The following is a 4946-nucleotide window of genomic DNA, read 5'->3' on the forward strand; positions in this document are numbered from 1 at the left end:
GAGCTCGTGTCATGCTCACCAGAAACATTGACATACAAAATGGTTTGGTTAATGGAGCTTTTGGAATACTACTTAGAGTAGTTCACTCTGAAAACGACCAACACATCATCAAGCTTGGACTTAAAATGGATAATGAGACATCTGGAAAGAATAACCGCACACCAGCAGACGATATGGTGTACATTGAGAGAGCAGAGGAGAATCTGAAGCAGAAAGGAGTGGTACGAAGACAGTTCCCAGTGAAGCTGGCCTTTGCATGTACAATACATAAGGTACAGGGTATGACAACTACATCAGCTGTTGTCTCTCTTAAGAGCATTTTTGAGCCCGGCATGGCCTACGTAGCTGTCAGTAGAGTGACGTCTCTCAGTGGACTGTATCTTCTTGATATGGAGGAGAAAAAAATATTCACCAACCCAGAAATCACTGCAGCGCTTGAGAACATGAGACAAGCCAACCTTGATGACATGATGCCTCTTCTACACGTGAGGCAAACACTGAGCAGGTCAGAGGTTTTCACCATTGTTCATCATAATACAGAGGGACTGCCAGCTCACATTAATGACATCAAAAGTCACCATGAATTGTGTCTAGCAGATGTTTTGTGCCTAACAGAAACACACCTGCGGGGCTCTTTTGTCGCAGAGAGTCTCCACTTGGAAAATTACAATTTGTTCAAACGCAACAGACACCTGTCCTACACAAACTTTCCCCAGATGGCAAACAGAAGTGGTGGTGGAGTTGCTGTTTATGTGAAAAGTGACATTCAAGTGCATGAAAAACAGTACATCCATAATGTAACTGACCTTGAATTTCTGGCTTTAAAGGTTGAAGCACCAGTCAGTGCTCTGATTGCAGTTGTATACAGACCTCCAGACTACACTCTGAGGCCATTCCTGAAAAACCTGGTAAGCCTATTAGACTCATTGGAGATCATGGACTGTCATCCCATCATAGTTTGTGGTGATTTTAATGAGAATGTTTTATCCAGTGCAAACAAACTAATCCTGGAGCTGTTTGAGTCTAGGGGATACGCACAGGTCATCACTGCCCCTACCACAGAGAAGAACACACTGCTTGACCTAATTTTCATTTCTCAGTCAGATCGATGTCTCCATTCTGGAGTCATGAAGACATACCATAGTTACCATGACCCAGTATACTGTGTATTGTCCTGTGATGATTCATGATCTAGATCTTTGAATACAGTAAGTAATATCTATATTTTTGAATGACTTAAGAAAGTAGAGCGATATTTAAAAGTTGACGCTCTGCATTGCAGTATAATGGTTGAATTGTTTACATAAAATACAATTACATGAATTAAGTAATGATATCAGTAAAAGATGACAATTTTATTTATTACAGAAAATCTAAAATTCACTAACAGTAACCTATAAATGTCAGAAAAATCAAATATAGCAGTTTGAAACGAACAGTGTAGGCATATCCTCTCTGCAGCCAGGCTTCAACATCCTGCCAGGCTGCCCCAGTCTCACTGTGGCTGGGAGGGAGGGAGGGTGGACCAGAGGATTGCCTACACAACACATAAATGTTCAACAGCTTCTTCATTGTTTCTGAGAGAACAATAATGACTAAAGGTTGCTTTTTAAAAAAACAAACAAACAAACAAACAAACAAACAAACAAACCTAATTACAGCAATAATGACAGTTAAGCCACTTTATGTGTGCCTCTATTTTGAAATAATATTTACAAAAATATTATTATTTTGGTTTGTTATAAACTTTAAACTTTTTCAAAAGTACACAATTATATTTTTGGACAAATTTTTCTATGAAACATAAATTTTTATGAGCTTTTATCATGTTTCTGGCCAGTGCAATCATCAGGGTGGGTCTGGGTTGATAACTGCACATTTCTGGCCAGAAATGTTTCAGCAGTGTTACATATGTAGTGCATATGTTACACTTGCTTTCTGTTACCAGCTGATACCCTACATTTGTATAGACATTTGATGGTGTGAGGTTGGGGAGTTGAGTGGGAGGGGGGGGGGTACGGTGGGAGTCGAGGGGGGGGGTTTCCTTTCCTGTTAGGTTTCCTTTGTTTTTCTTTTTTTTTCTTTTTAAGAGAGACACAGTCCTCCTGTGTCTTCTCCAAGCTTCACATGTAAAATCCAACAATGTGAAGCACATAGCAGCCAGAAACTGTAATGCCACAGATCAGAGAAACTTCATCATCACCATCTTCATCGCCATACGATCAGAGCGTGAGACTTCACATCTGGAGCACAGGAGAGATTCTGTGATAAGTCTTCCTTCTAGCTTGTCCCACAAGCAGTCGGTGAGATTTACTAACAACAAAAAGGGTTAATGACATTATTTCCATGAAAACATGTATTCATTCCTTGTGAAGTGTTTAAATTGTGTTTTCACTTGACCTTAGGAGTGTTAGAGTGTATTGTAATGTCTGTACTCAGGTGTTTCCCTCTGTGATCCATCCCCTTCAGAGCCGAGACACTCAGGACTGAACAGACTGCACAGTTTCTGTGACTGAGCCTCCAAAACACCTTCTTTGAAACCACTCATGATAGAAGGGCTTCATATTTGCAGCAGCACTACTACAGGTATTCAGTTTATTACAGGATGTGTTTGTTTCCTAGGACCAGCTCTGAGTGCACACTACCTAACATATACACCTTTCTGTTTATTACAAACCAACTACTCTGGATCATACGGCCAGTTGGCAGGAATGTTGCTGCAGGAAAACATCCCTGGAGATCACCATCATTGTCAGACTGACTGTGCCTCCTCTGTGCAGTGTCAAGATCCTCCCTAAATGAGTGTGTAAGTTAACATTTTCATTATTTTATTCCCTTTGACAAGACAAGTATCACTGATATTTACATTTACAACTACATTTTCCTGTTTTCTGCTCTTCTTTTAAAGTCCTCAGCTATCCTGCTTCTGTGCTGCTTGCCACACATCAAACACTGGCCGGATGACAGGGAGGATCCACTCTGAAGTCACTGGACATGATGAGGATCATATGGGACTTCATAGTTTCACAGAAACATTGTGCTCTGTGATTACAGGTTTTAAATGGACATAATGACTGCCTCTCTCTGATCAACAGGCTAAAGGATTGTTGTCATTGTTAGTGCTCTGTACAATGTATGCTTATTTAGTATTTCATCACAGAGCAAACCTTTTTTTCTTTAACATATTTTTATTTTTTTATTTGTGGGGATAGGTTAATTGATTAATCCAAATTGTCACTAGGTGTGAATGTGCGAGTGAATGTGAGTGTGAATGGTTGTCTGTCCCTGTGTGTTGGCCCTGTGACAGACTGGCGACCTGTCCAGGGTGTACCCCGCCTTTCGCCCTATGACAGCTGGGATAGGCTCCAGCGCCCCCCGCGACCCTGGAAAGGATAAGCGGAAGCGAATGGATGGATGGATGGATATTTTTATTTTGTTCTAATGTTGAATTAACTGTGGGGATTTTTTTTAAGTGGGCACTCGGGATGTCATATGACCAGAAATGTGGTAACTGGAATTCAACAGTATGGAAGAAAAAATCTGCTAAGAACAAAACACACACAAAACCCCCCAAGAAAATTCAAATTCATTCCATGTAATCCAATCTAAAACATTTTAAACTGCTGAACAGCAACACAAACAGCGTTAAAAAACAGTGTTAACAGAATGATTATGATGATTTTGTACCAAAGTTTCAGGTCACATGGCACACCTAGTGTGTAGTGTGGGGTATCAGCTGGTAAGTATAGGTTTTTTTTTTCATATTTGTGTCCTTAGAGTTCAGATAGATAAAGCCTTGTGTATAATAATTAGTCATAACCACAACTCAAAGTCAGGGACTAACTAATTTTGGGACTTTGTGTCTGAGCCCAGGTTAAAACAATGTGTAAAAAAGCATTTAGTGGCATGGCTGAACAATGCTGTATTGATACTTATTTATCCATGTTCACAAAAAGGACTAATGTGTTTATTTGATTATTTGCATGTGTTAAACTGTGTCACCACCTTACGCTTTCATTTGACTTTACTCAAAAATCTCTATACAGTTCTCTTTTACCACTGTGTGGACTCTGTTTACATTAAAACATAAAGAAGAATGAGTAATAAAAAGATGTGTAGACAGATTAAGTAGACCGATAGAAACAGCTGTTCAGCCATGTTCTAAGAAACCAACACAATTTAAAGGTTCAGGATTGTGGTTTTAAAAGTTGAATTTTCATTTATTTCATATCTTGCTTATTATTTTTTATTTAGTTATTTAATTTAGTTATTTTTATTTATTCTACTAGTCCTTTTCAGAAAGAAGCTGTAAAATATGACTTAAGATTTTTATGTTATTTTCTATGACATACAAAACAAATTGATGTATGTAATACTATTAAACATGATATACACATGTGTATATGTCTGAAAAACATTATGCTGTATATTAAAGTTTGTATTTTCTCCAGAATTTTTGTTCATCTTTTAAGTTCATTTCAATTAGAAGAATTTGAACTTTTAATATTCATTCAGAGGTTTTCTGACTCTAGATTTTCTTTTGTCATTACTCATCTTTTTATTATTTACATTTTAAACATGTTTAGCTTTTTTCCAACTTCTTCTGTGTGAACATCAGCTTTCAAAAGTTCTGCACTTTTGTTTTCAGGTGAAAATTTCTGTATTTTCCAGCTCATTCGGAATTTTTAACTTAACATTCAGCAATTAATTCATTTCAGTGCATACATTCAGATTCAAGCATTCACACTGCAGTTTCTTCAGAAAATGCACTTTCTAGTTATTAGTGTGAATGCTTGAAAAGCATTCACAGTATTGTTATTCGAATCTTTATTATTATTATTATTATATTTTATCTATTCCGTACGTTTTTTGTAATCCTACTCCTTCAAAACCGTTCAACTTAGAAAAACCATTCAAACACCGTTAGATTCCTATTCTTTTGGACA

At 37.6% G+C, this 4946-nt stretch overlaps 1 long non-coding RNA gene across 2 annotated transcripts; it reads left to right on the plus strand.

Annotated features, from left to right (window-relative positions):
- The first annotated feature begins 782 nt into the window (after nt 1–782).
- Nucleotides 783–4193, plus strand: LOC309719434. 2 transcript variants are annotated; one of them, XR_014280240.1, is made up of 4 exons: nt 783–908; nt 2470–2586; nt 2703–2806; nt 2909–4193. It is a non-coding gene; the product is annotated as an uncharacterized lncRNA (long non-coding RNA). The 2 variants fall into 2 exon arrangements; XR_014280241.1 differs by lacking the exon at nt 783–908 and having other exon boundaries at nt 2383–2586.
- The last annotated feature ends 753 nt before the right edge of the window (nt 4194–4946 follow it).

This window comes from Aulonocara stuartgranti, assembly GCF_965226115.1.
Source record: "Aulonocara stuartgranti genome assembly, chromosome: 12".
In the NCBI taxonomy this organism is placed as follows: Eukaryota; Metazoa; Chordata; class Actinopteri; order Cichliformes; family Cichlidae; genus Aulonocara; species Aulonocara stuartgranti.